The sequence below is a fragment of the Orcinus orca genome, chromosome 6, assembly GCF_937001465.1.
Source record: "Orcinus orca chromosome 6, mOrcOrc1.1, whole genome shotgun sequence".
In the NCBI taxonomy this organism is placed as follows: Eukaryota; Metazoa; Chordata; class Mammalia; order Artiodactyla; family Delphinidae; genus Orcinus; species Orcinus orca.
This window is the reverse complement of record NC_064564.1, coordinates 107,989,520-108,017,143: the sequence shown is the minus strand read 5'-3', so window position 1 is coordinate 108,017,143 and position 27,624 is coordinate 107,989,520. Positions and strand designations below refer to the sequence as shown.

Here is a 27,624-nt window from a genome sequence, read left to right as displayed (position 1 = left end):
CCAAATTTCCTCAGTCGACTTATGCAAATCATCTGCCTCCTCTACTTTCCTCAGCTGGAATGAGCCCCAACTGAAATGTATGTGGTTAACAACGTACTGAAATATTTAAAAGTATTTTTACTTGGAAGGTTTAGCGAAGCCTCACTTATACATATACATGGATGGCCCCCTCCCTCCTCGGTACAGGAGGCGGGTTTCACGCGGTGCCTCGCACCGTGTCTGGCACGAGCGATGTTCTTCAGCCTTGAAATTATCTCAAAGTCAGATGGGCCTCCCTGGATGTGTGCCTACACGCTTACAAAATAGTCAGTGTCAGAATTATTTTTAATAAAAGCAAGCGAGCCAACAGAAATGCCAGCTCGCCCTTCCCGCGCAGACGCTTATCTGGGGCTGCTGCCGTGCAGGCTGCACCTTCTGTAATGAATGTCCCCTCGGGGAGTGTCGCCTGGAGACGTGTGATCACCGCCACAGCCCCTTCATTGGAGCGCCTGATCGTCACCTTCCTGTCCATCACCTCCAGGGCATGGGAACAGGATCTCCGCCGTTGTCTGGTCCTATGCCCCAAAAAAGAGACAAAAGGAAAAAAGTGAGATGAATTTTTTTATGCAGCTATTTCCTTTTCTTCATCCCAGATCTTGCAGGGACAGCGGCAGCAGGATGGAAGTTGTGGGAAAAGCATGAGCCATGAACCAGCGAGTCAGCCAGGCTGAGTCTGGTTCCTTGCACCTCCCATCTTGGAGCCCAGAGTCGGGGGTGGGGGCGCTTCAGCTCCAAGAGCCACAGTTTCCTTTAAAACAGGCCAGTGCCATCCACCTTGGGTTGTTGTAAGGCTTTAGTTAGTAAGTGTACCCCCGGCTCTCCTTTTGCTTTGTTTTAACCGCCATTGTCATTCTTGACATGTGTGCGTGCTTTCAGATTACAAAAGTCTTCCAATCCACTTGTGCACTGAAAGCTCACACTCGCCCTGAGCGTGGTCTTGTTCCCACGACCCCACTCAGGGAGGAGGAAACCGAGGCTCAGAGTGGTAAAGAGGGGTCAGGGACAGAGCAGGAACCGGTCTCTAGCCTCCATCTTGTGCAGCCTCAGGAAGTGACGACACTGATGAGTAAAGATGGAAGGACTACTGCCAATCCCCAAATATCCCCAGGCTGAGGCATCCATAAGGTGGGCGGAGCTGTGTTTGGTAAGACCATCGGGGAGACGTGACCAATGACAGACGCATCCTCCGCAGCCCCTCCCCGCATCTGCTCCTCTACTACCAAGGAGGCAGGATACAGGGTCACACAGCCTTTACTGCTACAAAGCTCTGCATTTGACACTCCTCACAGCACCACTATTTAGAGTTGAGGAAATGAGAATTAGACTGGTTGGGGGCACCTCGCTAGTAAACAGCAGTGCTTGGACGAGGACCCACGTCTCCTAACTAAATCTTCTCCAACGTGCTGCCCCTTAATGTGACTGCTGGTGATTGACACAAATATGAGCTACATTTATGGATTTTTAAAAATTAATAGACAATTTTTTTGGAAAATTTTTTTTTAATAAATTTATTTATTTATTTATTTTGGGCTGTGTTGGGTCTTCACTGTTGCATGTGGGCTTTCTCTAGTTGTGGTGAGCGGGGCCTTGTTGCAGAGCACAGGCTCTAGGTGTGCGGGCTTCAGTAGTTGTGGCACGTGGGCTCAGTAGTTGTGGCTCGCGGACTCTAGAGCGCAGGCTCAGTAGTTGTGGCTCACGGGCTTACTTCTTCTGCAGCATGTGGGATCTTCCCGGACCAGGGCTCGAACCCATGTCCCCTGCATTAGCAGTGGATTCTTAACCACTGAGCCACCAGGGAAACCCCTTTGAAACAGTTTTAGATTTACAGAAAAATTGAGCAGATAGTACAGAGAATTCCCATATACTCCCCAAACACATACTCTTTCCTCTATAGTATGTTGCATTAGTATACATTTGTTAGTTAATAAACAAATATTAATATATTATTATTAATTAAAGTCCATAGTTTAAAGTTCACTCTGTGTCGTACATCCTATGTGTTTTGACAACTGCATAATGTAATGTATCCAGTACAGTACTATACTATACAGAATGTTTTCACTGCCCTAAAAATCCCCTGTGTCCCACCTATTCATCCTCTCCCACCCTGAATCCCTGGCATCCACTGATCTTTTTACTCTCTTCATAGTTTTGCTTTTTTCTGAATGTCATATCGTTGGAATTGTACAGTATGTAGCCTTCTCAGTACTGGCTTCTTTCACTTAGCAATGTGCATTTAAAGGTCCTCCATGGCTTTTTGTGGCTTGAGAGCACATTTCTTTTTATCTGTGAGTAAAAGTCCATTGAACAGATATGCCATGGTTGGTTAATCCATTCACCTATTTAAGGACATTTTTGTTGCGTACAATTTTTGACAGTTATGAATAAAGCTGCTATAAACATTTGTGTGCAGTTTTTTTTTTTGTGGACATACGTTTTCAAAATGGGCAAATACCTAGGGATGTGATTGCTGGATCATATGGTAAGACTACATTTAGCTTTTTAAGAAACTGCCAAACTGTCTTTCAAAATGGCTGTACCATTTCACATTCCCACCAGCAACGAATGAGAGTTCCTGTTGCTCCACATCCTTGACAACACTTAGTATTGTCAGTTTTTTTAATTTAGCCATTGTAATAGGTGTGTAGTGGTATACCACATTGTTTTAATTTGAAATTTCCTAAAGGCATACGATGTCGAGCATCTTTTCATATGCTTATTTGCCATTTGTATATCTTCTTTGATGAGATGTCCAGATCTTTGCCCAATTTTTTTTCTTATTGTTGAGTTTTAAGAGTTCTTTGTATATTTTGGATACAAGTCTTTTATCAAGTATGTCTTTTGCAAATATTTTCTCACAGTTTATGTGGCTTATCTTTTCATTCTCTTAACAGTGTCTGTACAGAGCAGAAATTTTTAATTTTAATAAGGTCTAACATCAACTTTTTCTTTCAGGGATTTTGCTTTTGGTGTTGTGTCTAAAACTTCATAGCCAAATCCAAGGTCCCCTAGATTTTCTCCTGTTATCTTCTAAAACTTGTATAGTTTTACATTTTACATTTATGTCCATGATCCATTTTGAGTTAATTTTTGTGAAAGGTGCAAGGTCTGTGTCTAGATTCTTTTTTTTTTTCTTTTAAATATGGATGTCCACTTGTTCCAACACCATTTGTTGAAAAGACTGTCCTTTCTCCATTGAATTTCCTTTGTTCCTTTGTCAAAGATCAGTTGATTATATTTGTGTGAGTCTATTTCTGGGCTCTGTATTCTGTTCCATTGATCTAGTTGTCTGTTCTTTCACTAATACTGTGTTGTTTTGATTAGTGTAACTATAGTAAGTTTTGAAGTTGGGTAGTGTCAGTCCTCTATGTTCTTCTTCTTTAGGATTGTGTTGGCTATTCTGGTCTTTTGCCTTTCCCATATAAATTTTAGAATCAGCTGGTCAAATATTCACCAAATAACTTGCTGGGATTTTAATTTGGATTGTGTTGAATCTATAGATTGAGTTGGGAAGAACTACCATCTAAACAATATTGAGTCTTCCTGTCCATGAACATGAAATATCTCTCCATTTATTTAGATCTTTTATTTTTGTCATTCAGGTTTCTTAGTTTTCTTCATATGTATCTTCCATATGTTCCACTATATCTATACCTAAGTATTTTATTTTATTTTACTTGGGTGCTAATATAAATGGTGTTGTGTTTTTAATTTAAAATTCCAAGTGTTCATTGCTGGAATATAGGAAAGCAGTTGACTATTATATAATAACCTTGTACCCTACAATGTCACTATAATCACTTAGTTCCAGAAGTTTGTCAATTTATTGGGATTTTCTACATTGACAGCCGTGTCATTTGAGAATAAAGGCAGTTTTATTTCTACCTTTCCAATCTTTTGGTATACCTTTTCTATTCTCTTCTTGTCTTGTTTTGTCTTGTCTTATTGAATTAACTAAGACTCCCAGTGCAATGTTGAACAGGAGTGGTGAGAGGGGACATCCTTGTCCTGTTTCCAATATTAGGTGGAAAGCACCTATTTTCTTAGCATTAAATATGAAGTTAGCTGTAGGGTTTTTGTGGCTATTCTTCATCAAATGGACAAAGTTCCCCTCTGTTGCTAGCTTGCATAGAGTTTTAGGGGGTGTTTTTTTTTTCTTTTTTATCATGAATGAGTGTTGGATTTTGTCAAATGCCTTTCCTGCACCTATTGACATGATCATATGATTTTTCTTCTTTAGCCTGTTGATGTGATAGATTACATTAAGTGATTTTTGAATGTTGAGGCAGCCTTGTGTATCTGGAATAAATCTCATTGGTTGTGGTGAATAATTCTTCTTATACATTATTGGATTCCACTTGCTAATATTTTGTTGAGGATTTTTGCATCTATGTTTATGAGAGATATTGGTCCATAGTTTTACCTTTCTAGTAATGCCGTTATCTAGTATTGGGGTAATGTTGACCTCATAAAATGAGTTAGAACATATTCCCTCTGCTTCTGTATTCTGTAAGAGATTGTAGAGAATTGGTATCATTTCTTTCTTAAATGTTTAGTAGAATTTATCAGTGAAACCATCAGGGCCTAGTGTTTACTTTTTTAGAAGGTTATTAATTTAATTTCTTTAATAGATATAAGCCTATTCAGATTAACTGTTTCTCTTTGTGTGAGTTTTGTTGAATTGTGTCTTTCAAGAAATTGGTCCAGGATTTCCCTGGTGGCACAGTGGTTAAGAATCCACCTGCCAATGCAGGGGACATGGGTTCGAGCCCTGGTCTGGGAAGATCCCACATGCCGCGGAGCAACCAAGCCCGTGTGCCACAACTACTGAGCCTGTGCTCTAGAGCCTGCGAGCCACAACTACTGAGCCCACATGCCTAGAGCCCATGCTCCCCAACGAGAGAAGCCACTGCAATGAGAAGCCCATGCACCGCAACAAAGAGCAGCCCCCACTCGCCACAACTTAGAGAAAGCCCACACGCAGCAATGAAGACCCAACACAGCCAAAAGTAAATTAATTAATTAATTTTTAAAAAAGAGAAATTGAAAACAAAATTAAAAAATAAAAAAAGAGAAATTGGTCCATTTCATCTAAGTTATCAAATTTGTGGACACAAAATTATTCATAATATTCCTTTATTATCCTTTTAATGTCTATGGGATCAGTAGTGATAACCCTCTTTCATTTCTGATATTAGTAATTTTAATTACTAATTAGTAGTCTAGTAATCTTCTCTCTTTTTTTCTTGCTTAGCCTGGCTAGAGGTTTATCAGTTTCATTGATCTTTTTATAGAACCAGCTTTTGGCTTAATTGATTTTCTTTATTGCTTTCCTGTTTTTAATTTCATTGATTTGTGCTCTAGTTTTTGTTATTTCTTTTCTTCTGCTTACTCTGGATTTAATTTGCTCTTCTTTTTCTAGTTTCCTAAGATGGGAGTTTAGATAATTGATTTAAGACCTTTCATTTTGTTTAATATATGCATTCAAGGCTCTAAATGTCCCTCTAAACACTACTTTCACTGCCTCCCGCAAAATTCAGTACGTTCTATTTTCATTTTCACTTAGTTAAAAATATTTTTAAATTTCTCTTGAGACTTATTTTTTGACCCATGTATTGTTTAGACATGTGCTATTTAATCTCCAAATATGTGGAGAATTTTCAGCTGTCTTTCTGTTATTGATCTTTAGTTTAATTTCATTGTGGTATGAGAGCATACTTTGTATGGTTTCTATTCTTTTAAATTTGTTAGGTTATGTTTTATGGCTGAGAATATAGTCTATCTTGGTAAATGTTCTGTGTGAACTGAAAATAATGTGTACTCTGCTCTTGTTGAATAAGGTATTTTATACATGTCAATTAGATCCAGTTGATTGATGGTGCTGTTCAGTTAAACTATATCCTTACCAATTTTCTGCCTGCTGGATCTGTCAATTACTGATAGAGGGGTGTTGAAATCTCCAACTATAATAGTGGATTTGTCTATTTCCCCTTGCAGTTCTATCTGTTTTACCTCACATATTTTGACACTCTGTTTTTAGCTACATACATGATAAGGATTGTTGTCTTCTTGGAGAATTGACCCCTTTATCATTAAATAATGCCCACCTTTATCCCTGATAGTTTTCTTTGTTCTGCAGTCTGCGTTGTCTGAAATTAATATAGCTACTCCAGCTTTTTTTTTTTTTAGTTAGTGTTAGCATGATATATCTTTCTCCATCTCTTTACTTTTTATCTATGCCTTTACGTTTAAAGAGGGTTTCTTGTAAACAACATATAGTTGGATTTTGCTTTTTTAAATCCACTCTAACAATCTCTGTCTTTTAATTAATATATTTAAACCATTCACATTTAAAGTGATTATTGCTATAGCTGGATTACTATTTACCATGTTAGTAACTGCTTTCCATTTATTTCCCTTGTTCTTTGTTTCTTTTTTATCTTCCCCTCTTTTTCTGCCTTCTCTGGTTTTAATTGAGCATTTTATAAGATTTCATTTTCTCTCTTAATATATCAGTTATACTTCTTCTTTAAAAATCAGTGGTTAGGGCTTCCCTGGTGGCGCAGTGGTTGAGTCCGCCTGCCGATGCAGGGCACACGGGTTCGTGCCCCGGTCCGGGAAAATCCCACATGCCGCAGAGCAGCTAGGCCCGTGAGCCATGGCCACTGAGCCTGCGCGTCCGGAGCCTGTGCTCCGCAACGGGAGAGGCCACAACAGTGGGAGGCCCGCGTACCGCAAAAAAGAAAATCAGTGGTTGTCCTAGAGTTTGCAGTGTACTTTTTCTGCTAATAAACCCATTTTTCAAATAGTGCTATACAACTTCCCAGAGAGTGCAAGTTCCTTGTAAAAGAGTACTCCCAATTCCTCCCCCCTTCCCTAATAACTTTGCTGTTACTCATTTTACTTATTCCTAAGCTATAATCACCCAACACATTGTTGCTGTTATTACTTTGAACAGTTATCTGTTAGATCAGTTAAGAATAAGAAAAATAAAAAAGATTTATTTTACCTTCATTTATTCCTTTTCTGATGCTCTTCTTTTCTTTATGTAGACCTGAGTTTCTGACCTAGATCATTTTCTTTCTCTCTGAAGAGCTTCTTTGAACATTGCTTGCAAGGCAAGTCTATGGACAACAAATTCCTTCAGTTTTTGTTTGAGAAAGTATTTCTCCTTCACCTTTGAAGGATAATTTCTCTGGATACAGAATTCTAGGTTTACGGGATTTTTCTTTCAACGTTTAAGATATTTCACTCCTCTCTCTTCTTGCATGGTTTCTGATGAGATGCTGATGTAATTTTTTTCTTATTCCTCTATAGGTAAGGTGTTTTTCCCCTCTGGCATCTGTCAAGGTTTTCTCTGTCTCTGGTTTTCTGCAGTTTGAATATGATATGTATAGGTGTTAATTTTTTGGTATTTCTCCTGCTTGTCATTCTCTGAGCTTCTTGGATCTGTGGTTTGGATGTCTCATTACTTTTGGAAAATTCTCAGCCATTATTACTTCAAGTATCTCTTCTGTTCCTTTCTTTTCTCTCCTTCTGGTATTCCCATTGTATTTCAAGCCTTTTGTATTGTCCCACTGTTCCAAGACATTCTCCTTTACTTTATTCTTTTTTTAAAAATTCAATTTATCTATACTAAAAAACAAAAACAGTTCACCCATTTCTCCCGCACCAACCCCCCCACCTTTGGCAACCACCAATTTGTTCTCTGTTATCTATGAACTTGGGTTGGTTTTTTTAATTTGTTTTTTGTTTTAGATTCCATCTATAAGAGAGATGCACAGTATTTGTCTTTCTCTGTTCTGTCTTATTTCACTTAGCATAATGCCCTTGAGCTCCATCCATGTTGTTGCAAATGGTACAATTTCATTCTCTTTTATTGCTGAATAATAGTCATATTACAATGTCTTTATCCAGTCATCCATCAGAGGACACTTAGGTTGTGTCCATATCTCGGCTATTGTAAATAATGCTGTAATGAACATGGGAGTGCATATATCTTTTCAAGTTAATGTTTTCATTTTCTTCAGATAAACACCCAGAAGTGGAATTGCTGGATCATATTATAGTTCTATTTTTAATCTTTTATGGAGCCTCCATACTGTTTTCCACGATAGCTGCACCATTTTACATTCCCACCAACAGGGCACAAGGATTCCCTTTTCTCCATATTCTTGCCAACACTCATTATTTCTTATATATTTGACAATAGCCATTCTAATAGGCATGAGGTGCTGTCTCATTGTGGTTTTGATTTGCATTTCCCTGATGATTAATGATGTTGCACATCTTTTCGGATACCTGTTGGCTTCTTTGGACAAATGTCTATTCAGATCTTCTGCCCATTTTTAAATCAGATTGTTTGGAATTTTTTGCCATTGAGTTGTATGAGTTCTTTATATGTTTTGAATATTAGCCCCTTACCAGATATATAATTTGAAGTTATCTTCTCCCATTCAGTAGGTTGCCTTTTCATTTTGTTGGTGGTTTCCTTTGCTGTGCAAAGGAAACTTTTTAATTTGATGTTCATTTCTGCTTTTGGTGTCAGATTAAAAAGCTATAGCCAAGACCTATATCAAGGAGCTTACTGCCTATGTTTTCTTCTAGGAGTTTAATGGTTTCAGGTCTTAGTTTCGAGTCTTTAGTTCATTTTGAGTTAATTTTTGTGTATGGTGTTAGATGGTGGTCCAGTTTCATTCTTTTGCATGTGGCTGTCCAATTTTCCCAACACCATTTCTTGAAGAAACTGTCCTTTCCCCATTGTATATTCTCTACTCTTTTGTTGTAAATTAATTGACCATATATGCATGGGTTTATTTCTGGACTCCCTCTTCTGTTCCATTGATCTATGTGTCTGTTTTTATCGCAACACCATAAAGTTTTCACTACTATAGCTTTGTAATATAGTTTGAAATCAGGAAGTGTGATGCCCACAGCTTTGTTCTTCTTTCTCAAGATTGCTTTGGCTATTTAGAGTCTTTTTTGGTTCCATACAAATTTTAGGATTGTTTGTTCTATTTCTGTGGAAAATGTCATCGGAATTTTGATACAGATTGCATTGAATCTGTATATTGCTTTGAATAGTATGGACATTTTAACAATATTAATTATTCCAATCCATGAGTACAGAATATTTTTGCATTCATTTGTCTTCAATTTCTTTCACTGATACCTTACAGTTTTCAACATACAGATCTTTCAACTCCTTGGTTAAATTTATTCCTGAGTATTTTATTCTTTTTGATGCAATTGTAAATGGGATTGTTTTCTTAATTTCTCTTTCTGATAGTTTGTTATTAGTGTATAGAAAGCAACAGATTGTTGTGTATTGATTTTGTATCCTGTAACTTAACTGAATTCGTTTATTAGTTCTAGCAGTTTTTTGATGGAGTCTTTAGGGTTTTCCATATATAATTTCATATCATCTGCAAATAGTGACAATCTTACTTTTTCCTTTCCAATTTTGATTCCTTTTATTTCTTTTTCTTGCCTAATTGCTCTGGATAGGACTTCCAATACTATGTTGAATTAAATTGGTAAGAGTGGACATCTTTGTCTTGGTCCTGGCCTTAGAGAAAAAGCTTTCAGCTTCTCACCATTGAGTATGATGTTAGCTGAGGGCTTGTCATATATGACCTTTATTCTGTTGAGGTATCTTCTCTCTATACCTGATTTGTTGAGAGTTTCTTTTATCATAAATGGATGTTGCACTTTGTCAAATGCTTTTTCTGCATCTATTGAGATAATCATATGATTTTTATCCTTCATTTTATTAATGTGGTATACAACATTGACTGATTTGCAGATGGTGAGCCATCCTTTGTATTCCTGGAATAAATCTCACTTGATCATAGTGTATGATCCTTTTAATGTATTGTTGAATTCAGTTTGCTAATATTTTGTTGAGGATTTTTGCATCTATGTTCATCAGGGGTATTGGCCTATACTTTTTTTTTCTTGTGGCATCCTTGTCTGATTTTGGTATCAGGATAATGCTGGCCTCATAAAATGAGTTTGGAAGAGTTCCCTCATCTCCTGTTTTTTGGAAGGGTTTGAGAAGGTGTTAGCTCTCCCTGAATGTTTGATAGAATTTGCCTGTGAAGCCATCTGGTCCTGGACTTTTGTTTGTTGGAAGGTTTTTGATTACTGATTCAGTCTCCCTACTAGTAATTGGTCTGTTCAGATTATCTATTTCATCTTGACTAAGTCTTGGTAGGTTGTTTGTTTCTATGAATTTATCCATTTCTTCTAGGTTGTCCAAAGACACTGTTCCTGGACATTCAGGGTTTTTTTTGTTTTTTAATTTTATTTTATTTATTTGTTATTTATTTATTTTTGGCTGTATGGGGTCCTCATTGCTGTGCGCGGGCTTTCTCTAGTTGTGGTGGGTGGGGGCTACTCTTCATTGCAGTGCGTGGGCTTCTCATTGTGGTGGCTTCTCTTGCTGCAGAGCACAGGCTCTAGGCATGCGGGCTTCAGTAGTTGTGGCACACGGGCTCTAGTTGTGGCTCGTGGGCTTTAGAGCACAGGCTCAGTAGTTGTGGAGCACAGGCTTTGTTGCTCCGTGGCATGTGGGATCTTCCCAGACCAGGGCTTGAACCCGTGTGCCCTGCATTGGCAGGCAGATTCTTAACCACTGTGCCACAAGAGAAGTCCCTCAGGTTTTTTGGTTTTTTTTTTCATTCGTTTTTCTCTTCTCATTTCAGTTTGGTGCTGAAAGCTCGACCTCTGTGCACTGGTGCTGAACCAAATCTTGGAGACAGAGTTTTGGATGAAGTAGAAAAGAATAGCTTTATTGTTTTGCCAGGCAAAGGGAGATACAGTGGGCTTTTGCCCTGAAAAACTGTGTGTCCCAACCCCCGGGGAATTTGGTGAGGAGTTTTATAGCAATAGTTCAAGGGCAGCATTGCTGATAAGGATGTGTGTGTGTGCAGGGCCTGTATTCCTTTAATCTGGCCTCAGGTGGTCTCCTGATCCTCTCTGAAGAAAACTTCATCAAATAGTTAGCATCTTCCATTTGGTGGGGGTTTTAGTTCTGCAGAAGAGCTTAAATATATTTTTATGTGTATCCCTTGAGGCAGAATGAGGACCCTGCCCCAAGGCTACACTATTGTTTCCTCCTGCTCCTCCCTTGTCTCTGCATCCCCTCCCTTCCCTGATTAACAACTGTTTGAATCTGCCCTTTGGGACTCAGGGAAGGTCATGGAGTCTATTCCCTACAAACAAGAAACAGGGGACAGAAATGCTTCCATGCCCAGGGGCCCCACAGGGTCCTGCTCAGTTTCAAGTTTGTGACATTTCTATTGACGTATCTTCAGGCTTACTGATTCTTTCCTTAGCTATGTCTAGTCTATTTCTGAGCCCATTGAGAGCTTTCTTCATTTCGGTGCTGGTGTTTTTAATTTCTAGCATTTCCTTTTGATTCTTTCTTAGAGTATCCATCTCTCTCCTTACATTGCCCATCTGTTCTTGAATGTTGCCTACTTTTTCCGTCAGAGCCCTTAATATATTAATCATCATTATTTTTAATTCTCTGTCAGATAATTCCAACATCTGTTTCATATCTGAGTCTGATTTTGATGCTTACTTTGTCTCTTCAGACCATGGTTTTTTCTCATCTTTTAGCAGCTGTTGTAATTTTGGGTTGAAAGCTGGACATGATATATCAGGTACTAAGAACTGAGGCAATCAGGCTTTAAGCGTGAGGTTTTATGTTAACCTGGCTGGGAGCTGGGCTGTATTTAATGTTTGCTGCAGCTGTAGGTACCAGAGGCTTCAGTTTCCTTGGTTTTATTTTCAACCCCCAATTGTCTTTGGGTTTCCTTAAACAATCCTTCTTAAATTGTTTTGCACCTCTCGGTTGTATCCACTGTTGTAATATTGGAGCCCTGTTGATGTGGTGGTAATTTGCTGGGGAGAGAAAGCATTTGATAATCTTATGGTTAAATTTCAGTTTCTCAGTGGGCTTGAGTACTTGGACTGTGATGTTCAGAAGTGTTTCTTAGCCTTTTTTTTTTCTTTCCTTATGTGAGAAAGAAGGAAGAGAGAGCCTGGAGTTGTCTTTCCAGGAAAAGAGAGGCTGGAGTTGTCTAATTGCCCTTCCCTCAGGTCAGATAAGCCTCTGGTAAAGCAGTTCCCCTTGAGGGCAGGCCTTTGTTATGGAGAACAGTCTGGGCATATTTCAAAATGATTACCTTCCCCTCATCCCTGCCTGAAGCAAGAGGGATTTTTCTCCTATAGTCACCTTAAGAACCTGGTTGGGTTCTGGAGGTAAAGTGTGGGGGACCCCCTAAAACTGAGCCCCCAGGAATTTCTAACTCTCAGTCTAGTCCATAGTCAGCCTCCAGCAATTCTTGAATCGCCAATTAAGTGTTCCTACCAGTTACTGGCTCTAGCAACTTCTGCTCCCAGTAAGCTGATCTCAGCTGTGATTCTCCATATTCACTTGTCTGTCCAGTTTTTAGGGTGACAGTTTGCCCTGTGACCTTATTTCTCTGACGGATGTCAGAAAAAACATCGATTTCCAGTTTGCTCATCTTTTTTTCTTATTGTGAGGATGGGAGTGATGACTTCCAAGCTCTTTATGTGTCAGAGCTGAAACTGGAAGTCCTCTTTACGCATTTGCACTTTTCACACCCACCTGGTTACAGAGAAGAGAGATGAAGCTCAGAGAAGTTAAGTAATGTGCCCAGGGTCACCCAGCTGATGGGTGGTGGAGCCAAAATTCTGTCTTCAGACTCCAACGGTCTTTGAGAAACTGTACCAATGACAAGCATTCCAGAAGTATTTACCATACAGGCCCTTTCAGAGATTTTCCGTGGAATTCCTGGGGAAATCTGGGCTTAATCATGTAACCTGAGAGCGAGGTGACAGCCTCATGAGCCACTTAATCAGTTCTCTGTCTCTAAGCAAGAAAAGTAACCCAAGACGAAACCTTATCCAGCCCAGAGCCTATCATCTCTGCTCAGTATTCACTGGTAGCATCCTTTAAGGTGTGCTCATCTTACTGGCGTGGAATCAGAGCCTTTAAAACTAGAGAGGGCTTAGAGATCATCTATTCAACCCCCTTGCTTTACAGATGAGGAACACTGAGACCCTGAACTTGCTGCTGTCCATTGGCTTTCTACCTCCTCACTTTGCTCCCTTTCTTAGGTCTTTCTAGGAGTAATTTAGACACATTTCTTCTTGAAATAGTCAGTGCACAGTCACATGATAAAACCTGCACTCTGCTCCATCCTTTGCCCCGTGGGAGAGGGGAGAAGGCAGATGCCATGCCCTCGGGGTGCTCTGCATCTCACCGCCAGACTTAGGAGACTTCTAGTGGTCAGGCATCCTTGACCGCCATCAGTCTTCCCTGAGGTCTGGATAGACCAGTGGTTCTCAACTGGAGGTGATCCCCCACCCCCCACCCCACTTTCCCCTGGGGACATTTGGGCATGCCTGGAGACGTTTTTTGTTGTCACAACTGGGGAAGGAAAGAGGGTTGTTGCTATTGGCATCTAGTGGGTAGAGGTCAGGGATGCTTTAAACATCCTGTAATGCATAGGACACTCCCCGCTCCGCCAACATAGAATTTTCTGGCCCCAAATCTGAAGAGCGTCAAGGTTGAGAAACCCTGAGGTGGAGTGTGCCGGCTCAGAATCTCCACAATAGCTCTCTGTGTGCTTGAAATGGCCAATTTTCCCTGCAGCTTTCCTAAAAGACAGCTCCTGGGGCGGTGGAAGCACTTACCCGAGCCCCACCACGGTCATATGATGTAGCTGCCAATCAACTCAGGGTGAGGGATAGCAGCCTCTTGGGAAAGGTGCGCTCCCAAAGTGTTCGCTGAGACCTTACATGACTGAGGTGCTTTCTTCTTGGTAGCAGGTGGTTGTCTCCGCCCACACTTCCCCGCTGATCACGTCTGGAGGAGGAGCAAGCCTTATATAAGCTCAGCCTCACGCAACCTTCTGTCATTTTGGCACTCCAGGGCCTGGGGAACCCCCTCCCTCCTGAAGTCTCAAGGGAACGTGGTTCTGTTCTGAACAGGCCTGGCAGGGATGCTTGCCACCTGCAGGATAAAATCTGAGCTCTTTAGCCTGTGAGATGGGCCCGGCCAACCTCCTCTCCATCCTCTGCAACCCCGGCCCCCCATGCCAGACCCGCTCTCCTCCCACACACCCTGTGCAGCAGCGACACACGCTACTCCGCATGGACCAGACCAACGTGCTTCCTTCCGTGCTTACCTCCCTGCCTGTAACCCCCTTCCCTGACTGCCTGGGCAATGCCCACATGCAAGACCCTCCCTCATGAAGCTTCCAGGCCCCTCGCCCTGCCAGTCACACTCTCTTCTGTGTTGTTGGTTCTAGGCACACCCCCCAGCAGGTCTTACCTTACTGGATTATAAGTGTTTGTGTCTGTCTGTGTCCCCTTCCCACCTGCCCCTGGGGATGCTGATGCCCGTGCCTGATTCATATCTGGGGCCCAGGGCCTAGCACAGTGAAACCTTGGTGAACGAATGAGTGAGTGAGTGAATGAATGAGGGCTTGGATGGAATGTCACCGCTTCTTATTCTCAGAGTGGCCACTTCCAAGACCCCTAATGATCCCCTGTTGACCACCTGGTTACCTAAAACACAGGGCACACGACCTCAGCCCTACCTCTTCTGCCATGGATGCTTTATGATCTTGAACAAGTCACTTGCCATCTACACTAGGTACACCCAGGGTAACCAGCTGCAACACTGCAGCGTGTCCTAGGCATGGTCTCAAGAAGAGGAGGTGATAGAATCCTAACCAAGTTCAGGACTCTCCCTAATTCTCCATTTGCGGTGGCCCCAACTGGCCCCCAAACGGCACCGTTCCCAAGCGTGAGTACAGTGACAGAAATATTTTCGTGCACTAATAAAATTACCTTCTCTAAAGAAGGCAATTTGCATGTTAATGTTTTGGGTAATTCTGTGCAGCTCCAGTGCCCTCAGGGCTGCAATTTCTCTCTGACAAAGTGACAAAAATAAACTCCCACATAAAAGAGCATTTCTCTTCTCTCTCATTTGTGCTCTAAAGTGACATTCTTAATATAAGTCAAGTTGAAACCCACTTCTCTGTCTTTTTTTTGACACTCATCTGCCTCCCATCACCTCTCCAAGTGACAGGCCGGCTTCTCAGAGCTCCTCAGAGGGGCCTCCTCTTGAGGACAGGCACCCCACCCCCACCCCCAAGGCTCCTGACTCTGGACTTCTAGAAGGTACAGCCAGTTAACTGGAGGGCAAGGATGGGGAGCAGGGAAGAGGGCTGCATTTGGTGGGGGAGTTAGGGCAGCCTAACTTCCCCCAAATTGCCTATTTTCTGGAAACAAAGAACAACTACAATGGGATAAAGATTCTGAGCCTCTGCCCTCCAGGGCAGCAGACTGTTTATCTGCCAGGGATGGCCTCTCTGATTACCTAAAGGTAGTAAAGAAAGAAGCTCTTGGGAATTGCCTGGTGGTCCAGTGGTTAGGACTCAGCACTTTCACTGCTGTGGCCCGGGTTCAATCTCCGGTGGGGGAACTAAGATCCCACAAGGTGCAAGGTGCGGCCAAAAACAGGAAAGAAAGAGAGAGAGAGAGAGAGAGAGAGAAAGGAGGGAGGGAGGGAAGGAGGGAAGGAGGGAGGGAGGGAGGGAGGGAGGGAGGAAGGGAGGGAGGAAGAAGGAAAGAAAAAAATTCAGATTTATGGGGTTTCTTCCGTGTGCCAGGCCAGGCCCCTTACATCTAAATTCTCTCACTGAACCCATCTAAGAGCCACACAGGGTAGGTAGAAAGTGAGGCTCCCGGAAGTGAAGTGAATGAGCCGAGGTCACCTAGCACCACGTAAGAGGCAGCCCGTGGATTTGACCTTATACACGTGTGATGTAAAGCCTGGGTTCCTTCTGCCGTAAGTGGATGCTAAAAGCATGCTCTTAACATCAATGACCCAAACAGTGGGAAGGGAGGAGAAGACTGACATTTACCAAACACCTACTGTGTATCATGCGCTACGCCTATAGATTTCTTTTCTTTTCCTTTTTTAATTAAAAATTTTAAATTAAACAATTTTTACAATTTTAAAGATTACTTTTCATTTACAGTTATTTCAAAACTGGGTGTGTTCCCCATGTTGTACAATCCACCCTCGAGCCTATCTTACACCCAATGGTTTGTACCTCTACTCCCCCATCCCTGTATTGCCTCCCCGCCCCGCCCCCACTGGTGACCACTAGTTTGTTCTCTGTATCTGTGAGCCTGCTCCTTTTTTGTTGTGCTGTGTTCACTCATTTGATGTAGTGTTTAGATTCCCCATATAAGTGATGTCATGAAGTATTTGTCTTCCTCGGTCTGACTTATTTCACGTAGCATAGTGCCCTCCAAGTCCATCCATGTTGCTGCAAAAGGCAAAATTTCACTTTTTCATGGCTGAGTAATATTCCATTGTAAATATATACACCACCTCTTCTTTATCCATTCATCCGTGGCTTCCGTACCCTTATGCCTATAGATTTCATTCAGTTAGTCAACGAATGGCCTGTGAGCACCTGCCACCTGCCAGGCCCGGGTGGTGACAGCAGGTGCAGTGACCAGTAGGATAGACCTCCCCCCAGGCCCCATGCCGCGGACAGCACGGTAGCAGGCAGACATTAAACTCAGAAATACAGAAATGAACACGTAATTAAATGTGATGAGTTCTAGGAAATAAGATGACTAAGTTTTTTGTTTGATTTTGTTTTTTTTAATTAATTAATTAATTTTTTTTTTTTTTGGCTGTGTTGGGTCTTCGTTTCTGTGCGAGGGCTTTCTCTAGTTGCGGCGAGCGGGGGCCACTCTTCATCGCGGTGCGCGTGCCTCTCACTGTCGCGGCCTCTCTTGTTGCGGATCACAGGCTCCAGACGCGCAGGCTCAGTAGTTGTGGCTCACGGGCCTAGTTGCTCCTCGTCATGTGGGATCTTCCCAGACCAGGGCTTGAACCCGTGTCCCCTGCATTAGCAGGCAGATTCTCAATCACTGTGCCACCAGGGAAGCCCCAAGATGACTAAGTTTTAAGAAGGTTAGCAGAGAAGACCTAATATATATTAGGAGGTGGGTCAGGGAGGTCTGTCAGGAAAAGTAACACTGGAGCCGAGATCTAAGTGGCAACCAGGGAGAGGCTGAGGGAAAGGGTGTTGCAGCAGAGCGGGGGGTCCGCCGGCTCGAGGGGCAGCCCAGCCGCAGAGGCAGGCAGGGGCTGGATCTTACCTGGATCTCACTGCGTGCTCACAGCACGTCAAGGATGTAGGTTTGTTCTGAAGAGCTTAAAGCAGGGGAGTGCGCGGCTTGACTCGTGTTTCTAAAAGGTCATTCTGGATGCGGCGTTGGAAGTGGGGAGACCAGTGGGAGGCTGCATGGGGGTCCAGGGGAGCTATGGCCTTGCAGGCTCGGGGGTTGGGGGGATGGTGGGGGTGGGTGCAGGGTGTAAAGTTCTGGGGGTGTTGTGGGGAGGCAGGGACTGTGGGAGAGGAGTTTCAACAGTGGCTCTCAGACTTCTGGCAGGAGCAACTAGGAGGGTGGAGACGTCATTTATTTAAATGGTTAGGACATCAGGGAAGCAGAATCAGGAAAGGAAGACCCGGAGATCCATTTCTAACAGGCTCTTTGAGATGCTAATGAGACACCCCAGTGGCAAAAAAGCAGTGGGGCCTGGAAAGAGTGATTCGAAGGCATTGATTCACAGAGAATATTTAAAGCCTAGGGAGTGAATGACAAGGAGAGGGGGAAGCTGAGCCCAGGTGGAGAGCCCTGCAGGACTGCAAGACCCAGGAGAGCAGAGCAGAGCCAGCAGAGGACTGGCGAGCCTGAGCCGGGAGTTCCTAGAGAGATCGAGAAAAGCTGGGGAGAGAGTATTCAAGGAGGGAGCTTCCACGTGGACAAATGCAGAGAGCCAGCTAAGAAGAGGGGAAGGGGAGGCGGCCAGCCATTTGATGAGAGCAGCTTGGTGGCGAGGTAGGGGAACAGCCCCCTGAGATGCCAGGCGGGAGGCCGTGGAGACAGTGCCTGGGCCACCATCCCTTTGGGCAGTTTGGCTGGCAAGAAGCAGAGATAGAAAGGTCACTCACGTACGCGATGTCGAGGCAGCCTTTTAATGCAAGACCGGGTGCATTTGCTGGCCAGGGAGCGCGATTCAGGAGAAGGCGAGACCCTGATGATCTTGGGGGCACTGGACACTGATGCCAGCCCACCTCCTGCTCTTCCCTTAGGCTCTGCCACAGTCCTGCCTCTCCCAGGCAATCAGCTGCTGCTTCCTTTGCCTTCTAACCCTACCTCCTCCCGGTTCCACCCCCTCTCTCTCCTCCCCACTCCTCCCTCCCTACCATCAGATGAGGGATGAGGGCTTGCTGGACCCTGTATCCACCTGCTGGGTGGTCAGCAAAAGTCTGTGGAAGTGAATTGCTCTGGTTGCCGCCTTGCAGATCCTCTCAGAGCAAGGCCCTCGTGGGGAAGAAGAGTTAGGTTTGCTCTCTGGAAAAGTGGGGTCAGTGGGGAAGTTTTGCATATTTCAGCTCAGAGGCAGAGAGCACGCAGTGAGAATGGGCCTCCTGGGGAGGTGATGAGACCCCCGTCACTGGAAGTGGCCACGTGAGGGGCTAGATGACCGTCATCAGCAATGTCAGGGCGGGCACGCTTAGCTCAGCACCTCATGGGGAAACTACCGGAAGCCAGAGACAGTGCCAGAAACCATGCTGTTTCTGCTGACCTGTGACCTGTGGCTCCTTCCCTGCCTCTCCGAGTGAACCTGGGGCCGGGAGGGCAGATTCACAGAGCTGGGCTCGCATCCCCACCGCCACCTCCAGTCTGTGGGGCTCCGGGTGAATGTCTTTACCTCCCTGCACCCCAGAAGCCTGTAGTGTCCAACTAATAAACAGCCCAAGACAAAAGCAAAGCTTCGCTACGTCCCTAAACACAGGTGAAAAACCAAAGGGTGAAATGGGGGTCAGAAATGCACCTGTTTCGAGGATGAGGTGAGAGGCACCTTAGAAAGAGCTCACTGCGGTGCCTGCTACATACAGCGTGTGTGCCGTGTGCCAACTACTCTTATTACTTCTTCTTACTGAGGGGTGTTATGATCCTGTAAGGGCCTGGATTGTGTGACCTCTGAAGTCCTTTCCAAGCGAGAGATTGTGACCACTTGCTGAGGGTTGAGTGTTGAACCTCAGGAGGTCCGTTGGAGCCATTAATCCCACAAGAAATGTCGGAATAGCACCAAGGAGGTGCAGGAAGTGGTCACCAGCCCTGTAGCCTGTCTCCCCAGACGGTGACTCGGGGGCTTGCATCCTTGTCATGGTGGAATCAGGGGTGACACTGGCTGGGACTGGAGCGGGACCTGCCAGCCACTCTGCACCGGCCAGTGGCATGACCTGTGATTAATGAAACGATGGAATAGCTGCTTTCATCTTTGGTTATGTTTGTTATTTGGGTGCCGCGGGCATCTGGGGGCAATGGTTTTTCTCTAAGGCCTATTTATGGTTCATTCCTGACACTTAGTCATTTTTCCATCTAGCCAAGGACAAAGGTGATGGTGACTTGTTGCTGTAATGTTTAGACACAATGACTGTGCATGTGCAACTTCTGTTCCCCAGCCATGGGGAGCGGCAGGAGAAAGGCCATCCCTTCTGTCCCTTAAAGGGTGGGCCTTGAAAGGTTTCCATCTGGTTTGGGGAGAGGTGGTGTCGAGCAGCAGTGGGGGGCCCAGCGCCACCACTCCCAACGGTGCAACCTTGGGCATGGGAAGTGTGACCTTGGACAAGTGGCAAGTCACTTCTCTTGTCTGCACAGTGTGAACATTAGCAGTACCAGCCTCTCTGGGTTGCGCGTTTGGGGAAAATGCAGTGTGAGTCCTGGCGGGCAGAGCATCCTCAATAAATGTAGTTTGTGATTCTAATTAGTATCATTTTTAAAACATTCAGAAGCCACCATCCCTCCTAATGCTTCTGGAATCCTGAGAAACAGTCCAGTCCTCTGCCCATTTTACAGAAGGGGAAAGTGAGGCCCGGAGAGGGGGAGTGACTGGCTCAAAGCCACGCTGTGCGGAGGGCACAGACCACGTGAGAATCCAGGTCCTCTAACCCCCCTTTGCAGGATTTTCCCCCCTGTAATCCCAGTCAATCGGTTCATTGATTTCCACAAACGCTTTTTGAAAGCCTGCTCTGTGATGGCTGGAGATGGGGGCGAAGACTCCCCAGCCTCACAACAGCCTAGTGTGGAGACACGCTGTCAGCTATTGCAATAAAAGAAGAAAATGAAACCAGAGTTATGATAGCACTCCAGGCAGCGGGAAGTGAGAGGGCAGACATCAAAGTGGGGAGATGACTGGTATTTTTTAAGCACTGTATTGGGCTTTTTCTGGGTGGTGCCTTGTAAAAGCCACTCTTTACAGATGAATAAACCAAGCCCTCCAGAGGCGAAACGGCTCCCGAAAGACTCGACAGCTAGTACGCGGCGGAGCTGGAACTGAGACCAGCCCATCAGTCACTACTCTACAGAGCCAAAAGCCATCTCACAGGAACTGCCCAGGTTTCATCTCCCGCAGTGGAGCCCTTTGAGACCCCAGCCCCAGGCCTGGAGGGACCGTGGTAATGCCTTCGGGGACCGTGCAGCCGCAGATCAGTAACAGGCTGCAAGGCATCCCCAAAACGGAGAGAAAACAGATCCTTGTGATTAAGCACCTCAGAGTTGGTGCAGCCGTCACATAGCGCTTGTGGGGAACATTCCACTTCACAGATAGGAGCCACTAAACTAATTCGGGTCAAGGTCACTCAACTTGATTTCCTATCAACGATTCCAGACAGGAATCTTGTACACTTATGTGCTTAAAATTTCCCTATGAGGAAGAAACATCTATTCCAGCTGAGTAATGAGAAAGAGATTAAAGGTTAGGCCGAGAGAAGGAATCGGCGAGTCGCTGTCCTAGCCCGGCACACCAATTTTTGAAATAGAATTACTAGCAAGGAAGCACAGGTATTTTTGAGAGGAAAAAAAAAAAATCTCATATTCAGTCTGGGGTAATATCCCTGGCTGTCGACAATGATTTGGATTTAATTATATCATATGTGCAAACGTGCTCTATAAACTATAAAATAATACATAAATGTCAGATGTTAAGAAAGAACGCAGTGTCGGAAAGAGAACTGTGGGTTTGAGAGTCAGGTAGGGTTTAAATGCTGCCTCGTCCACTTGGGGGGACCTTGACAAACCACTCCGCCTTTCTGGGTCTCAACTATAAGTGGGGAATCCTTGTAATAACGTCCTCTTCTGAACGTTACTCCGAGAACCAGACGAGATAACAGATATTCTTTGGAAATTGGCAAGTGCTCTCTCTGCACACGGAAGGTGTTATTCTCGTTTCCACCCGTAAGCCCCAGAGTAGATGGTGGGATTACCGGAGAGCAGCCACCAGTACTGTCATTAAGTCCTGCGTGCAAGGTCCCCTCCCCGGGCATGGAGGGGAGCGGGCTTGTGGCCAGGAGCCCGTGGGCCCACCCTCACCAGGCTGATTGACAGAATGAGGCCACGGTCTGTCAGGGGCTGCATTCCCAATATGCAGGTGGCAGCCTCCGTGAGAGCCACGTGGATGGCTACACTGGAATGTTTCGAAGGCAGCTTTCTCAAGTGAGATCCATCAGCTCAAATGAAGTTTCAAAAAACACTCAGCCGCTTATCTTCAGGCACAGGGGGCAGGTGGGGAAAGCCTGTTTGCAGAGCCTGGCAGAGGGGACTGCACCTTCTTGTTGACATCCAGCAGAGATGGGAGGGGGGCCTCCCTCATTCACTGCAAGGCAGCATCGTTTCTTCCTTCTAAGTGACTGGAAGTAACACCCTGACTTGGCCATCTCTTTGAAGGCTCTTGAAGCAGCAGCAGAGTAAAGAAGTTATGGATGGTCCTAGGTCAGCCACCTTACCAGCTATATGACTTTGACAAGTCTCTTGAATATGAAACGGGATTGATGGTAACACTTGGTTCCTGAGATTTCTGAGAGATTCATTCAGTTAAATAACAAAGGCATCCCTTAGCCCAGGGCTTGCACGTAATGAGGGCTCAATGAATATGAAGTGCTACTGTTTCCTTTCATCCCTTTTACTGTAATGGGTCACTGAAGCAATGTTACCAAAGAGACGCTTCCAACTCTGCATCAGAGCTGTGAGGGGTGTTCTGGTAGGGCTGGTGGAGGAGCAGGGAAGAGGGATAGGGTCTCTTACACCTTTCCTAAATAGCTCAAGTCATCTCAGAGACTTGGTAAATGGCAGGTGAGCATCCCAAGTACTGGGTGCACTGCAGCAGAACCAAGCTATGGACCAGGGTGCTGTGGACTAAATCCCAATTCATATGTTGGAACCCTAACCCTCAGTTTGACTGTATTTGGAGATGGGGCCTCTGAGGAAGTAATTAAGGTTAAATGAGGCCATAAGGGTGGGGCCCTGATCCAATAGGACTGGTGTCCTTATAAGAAGAAACACCAGAGAGCTGGCTCTCTCTCTCTGCCATATGAAGGCACAGCAAGAAGGCAGCTGTCTGCAAGCCAGGAAGAGAGCCCTCACCAGAACTGAACCACGCTGGCACTCTGATCTTGGACTTCCTGCCTCCAGAGCTGTGAGAGCTGTCGTTTGAGCCACCCTGGCTATGGTGTTTTGTTATGGTACTTGGCAGCCCAAGCAGATGAAGATGGGGGAGAGAGGTGGACAGTGGGATTGCAGAGGAGAAAGCTTGTTCTGTGCATCCCCAAAGGTCCTTTTTTTTTTGCGGTACACGGGCCTCTCACTGTTGTGGCCTCTCCCGTTGCGGAGCACAGGCTCCGGACGAGCAGGCTCAGCGGCCACGGCTCACGGGCCTAGCCGCTCCGCGGCAAGTAGGATCTTCCCGGACTGGAGCATGAACCCGTGTCCCCTGCATCGGCAGGCGGACTCTCAACCACTGCGCCACCAGGGAAACCCCCGCAAAGGTTCTTGATTGCCCAGTGCTATGTTTCTCAAAGGCCATGCTCTTAACTTCTTTACTGCACTGTCTCCTCAAGAGCCCTTCGAGAGGTGGCTAAGAGGGAGTGTTCATTCCCAAGCTTCCTGAGCACCCTCGTGGGTCGAATCCCCAGAGCTGCAGTTACAAGTGCAGTAGCTAGGGCCTCATCACCAACAGACAATCCCCAGGGGACGGGAACAGGAACCTGCATTTCTGGCAAGGTCCCCAGGCAATTTTGTGCATAAAATGTTTGAAAACCACGGGCCTTGAGAGGAAGGCCAGTCCCTCAGCCTGCTGTTAGAGTCCCTTTTTCATGAGGGCTCCTGACTCACCCTCACACCCACATCCACCCCATCGGCAGCCCACAGAGCCACAGGCATGACCCCCAGACTCTATTCAGAACCTCATCATCCCTCACCACCTCCACCACTGCCGTCTGATCTGAGCCACTGTCAGCTCTCGCCTGGACCAGCACAGTTAGCCCCCTAATGGGTCTCCCCGCTTTCTTTCTCATGTGCCCCTGCCACCGTCAATGCGGCAGCCACCTTGACCGTGTCACTTCGAAACTTCCCAGTGGCCACCCGTCTTTCTCAGCAGGAAATTCAAAGTCCCACCTTGGTCTGCAGGGCCCTGGTGGCCTGGCCCGCTAGAACCTTTCAGGTCTAGACTCCATCAGTACAGACAGAGAAGGGCAGGGCCTCGCAGAGGGCAACGGAGCTCTGCCCCCCTTAGCGGTTAAGTGATGACGCTGGAAGAAACCAGGGATGTGCGGTTCCTCAGAAACCAAGAGAGGACGTAATGCAAAGTTGCAACAAGTTCATGCTTTTCCAGCTCCATCATTAGTCTTTTAAAAATAACTGATTGAGTCTGCTTTCAATCAGAGTGTCTTAAAAGGCATTTTTATCCCAAAGTCAAGCTTCTCGCAGTTCGGGGGCAGGCCCTTTTGCAAGCAGGCCCCTTTTTGCAGATGGTCTTTGGCAGTGGAGAAAGAACAGACTGAACTCAGCAGTGGGAGGAGGCGGGGCTGGGACGGGTTCTCCAAGTGGGGTCCTGACCAGCAGCCTCGTTACCACCTGGGGACGTGTTCGAAGTGCAGGTTTTCAGGCCGCACCTCAGACCTTCAGAACTAGGAACTCTGGGGGTGAGGCCGCAGTCTGTATTCCAACAAGCCCTCCAGGGGACTCTCAGCAGAATCAGCGGTGCCTGAGGCCAGGGTTCAAACCCCAGCCCTGCCACTTACCAGTGTGTGACCTGAGGGCAAGTTATTTCATCTCTCTGGGCCTCAGTTTCATCTGCACAATGGGAGTTGTAGTGAGGATCAGAGCACCAGGCGCAGTGTACGGGACCCACGCACGAGTCAGTAATGTCCATTCCCCTTCATCCCCACATACACGAGTCAGTAATGTCCATTCCCCTTCATCCCCACATATATATATATATATATATATATATATATATACACGTATATATATAACATACATATATATAATATATATACGTATATATATAATATACATATATATACGTATATATGTAACATACATATATATAATATACATATATATACGTATATATGTAACATACATATATAATATACATATATACATATATATAACATACATATATATAATATACATATATACATATATATAACATACATATATATAATATACATATATACGTATATATATATAACATACATATATACGTATATATGTAACATACATATATATAATATACATATATACGTATATATGTAACATACACATATATAATATACATATATACGTATATATATAACATACACATATATAATATACATATATATACGTATATATGTAACATACATATATATAATATACATATATACGTATATATGTAACATACATATATAATATACATATATATACGTATATATGTAACATAAATATATATAATATACATATATACGTATATATATAACATACATATATATAATATACAGATATATAACTTTTATTAAAGTAGAACACATATGCAGAAAGCTTGCATTGTATTTTTTCAAAGTAATGACTTCAAATTCAAATAGTAGCAAAGGGTTCATAATTCAAAGCAGCTGCCCCGCATCACCTCTTTCTACTCTAGAATTTCCCATTGCATATTTTTTAATTGCACACGTTTACTATAGAAAATCAGAAAATGTAGACAAGCAAAAAGAAAACCAAGTATAACACGTTAAATCCCATTTCTCATTTTAGAATGTCTTCTTCCAGGTGATATTTAGCCATGTTTTTTCCTCCAGAAAAGGTCTTCATTGTATTTTTTCGGTGCGTTATAACTCTAATCACAGCCTGCCTCCAATTAAGGGAAGGAAACGAGTGTTCGTTGAGAAAGGTGCTCAATTCTCACTATTCAGAGTGTAGACCAGCAGCCTGGGTACCACTGGGAAGCTTGTCAGAAATGCAGGGTCTCGGGCCCCACCCCAGAATCTGCATTTTGACAAGATCGTGGTGACATTAAAGCTGGGGAAGGGGGTGTGGACCGCAGAGCTCCTGATGCTTGCAGTCACGAACTGTTCTTCACAGTCCTGGATAAGAGACTCGAGCCAGAATGTAAATGCGTGTGGCTTCCTTTACAAAGAGAAGGACTTGCTACAGAGAACTGCCAGCTGAACTAAGCAATGTGATCGATGAGGAGGGCGATTTCCATTCTAGCCAGAGCTCCTTAGCTTGTCAGGGCCCAGGGACACGCAGCTCCTGGACTCGGCACCCGTCGGTCGAGCACACTTGGAGTAGCAGTGCTCTTGAGATCACGCGGTTGGGAAGCTGGGGGCTGGGACTGCACTGGGTTTCTCGGGCTTTAGATCCTGGCCTCTTCACCCTGTGTGTACCAGATCCTCCCACCGACTGTAACACACACACACACACACACGTGGACGCACAGCCTAGGAGAGCCCTGGCCCAGAGTCGGTGGTTAGGAAACGTCTGTCTCCTGATTGTAGACTGAGGCCTCCATTCCCCTGTGTCTCTGTCCGCACCAGCCCTCTGTTTACATTAAAAGGGTTACTGTCCTCTTTATCAACGCCTGTCAAGACCAAGCAGGGGACGTGCAGAACGTCTGGAGTCAAGAGAAGCCAAGCAAAAAAGCTTTGATGGACTTAGAAGAAGATTAAGAAAAAACAACTTTGCTCAGCTCAAGTTTCCGACGCAAAAAGATCTCTCAGATCCCAAGGTCCATGTCCAGTATTTACAAACTCCAGGCCAGGCTTCTGCCTGCAGTGACAGAGCAGCCAGCTAGCACGTCTGAGCTGGGAAACAAGGCCCCTGGGAAGGTGTGGATTAGTGGAGTGGGGACTGGCCTCATCCAGAATACCGTGTGGCATTTGGTATGCCTTAGAGCCGCCTTCCCCAAGAAGGCCATGGAATCCCATGAATGTGGATCACAGGGTTCATTTTAACGACGACATTGGGAAGACTCAGAACCTTTCATGTAGCACAACATAGCTAAAAGCATTGGGAGTCAGCGTTTGAATTTCCAGGCCACAATTCTCTGGCTCTGTGACCTTAGGGAAGTTACTCGACATCTCTGATGGTTAGTTTCCTCATCTGTAAAATGAGGCATCATAATAATGACCTCGAAAAGGCGTGTCTGTGAAGCACCTAGCACCGACTCATTCATGCATTCATTCACTCGTGTAGTCTGTCCCTCTGTACTGAGCGCCTGCTGGGGACCTGGCACCAGGGGGACTGAGGTGAGCTGGAACCCGCAGTCCAGACGGAAGATAGAGATTGTTAAAGCACCACACAATAAGCCCTGAACGAGCCACCCAAGGTGCGACAGAGAAAAGTGCCAGAAGCCTCTCCCGGGAGCTGGATGTAATCTGGGGCTCAGGGGAGGTTTAGCTGAGTAAGTGATTTTCAGCTGAGATCCCAAGGATGAGTAGGAGTTTATGAGGCAAAGCAGGAGAAGAACATTCCAGGGGCATAATGGGGACTCTTATTAATACCTTCCGGAATACAGTTTTGGGTAGAGAAGGGGTCAGGTATATTTTACTTTTTGAGGTCAAATTTGCATGTAGCAAAAGGCACCAATCTTAAGGTAATATAATTTGTGGATTCTGACAAATGCACACACTCACGTAACTGACACCCCTATGAGGATATAGAACATTGCCATCAGATTGGGCTCATCTTCATACCCCTTTCCCTTATTATTAAAGCAGTGCGATGGGTTTTAATGGGAACATCTGATGGTGGTGCAGAGGGATAAGGCTTTGGGCTAGGTGTAAGTCCCAGCCCCACCGCTGTGTACCCACTGGGCTTTGCCCAGGTCTCTCCACTTCTCTGAGACTCAATTTCCCCATCTGTAAAACAGGGTTCATCGAACCTTCTTCACAGGGTGGCTTAAGGGTTGAATCTGCAAGTGGTTGCAAACACCCAGCTAGACTTTCGCATGGCAGGCACTGTGAGTCAGCCCCGTGTCGTTTCCAGAATGAGACAGCGGCGGGGAGAGAGCCTGGTGGTTGGAGTCGGGTCTTCCCAGGGCAGCGTGCCGAGCCACCGCTGCACGCGTGTGCACGCGCGCGCACACACACACACACACACACACACCACTAACCCCAGTCACCT

General features: G+C 44.9%; 1 protein-coding gene across 9 annotated transcripts in view; it reads left to right on the top strand.

The window, feature by feature from the left end:
- TTLL11 (tubulin tyrosine ligase like 11) overlaps nucleotides 1-27,624 on the top strand; it is a 277,747-nt gene that overhangs the window by 218,988 nt on the left and 31,135 nt on the right. The window lies entirely within an intron of this gene.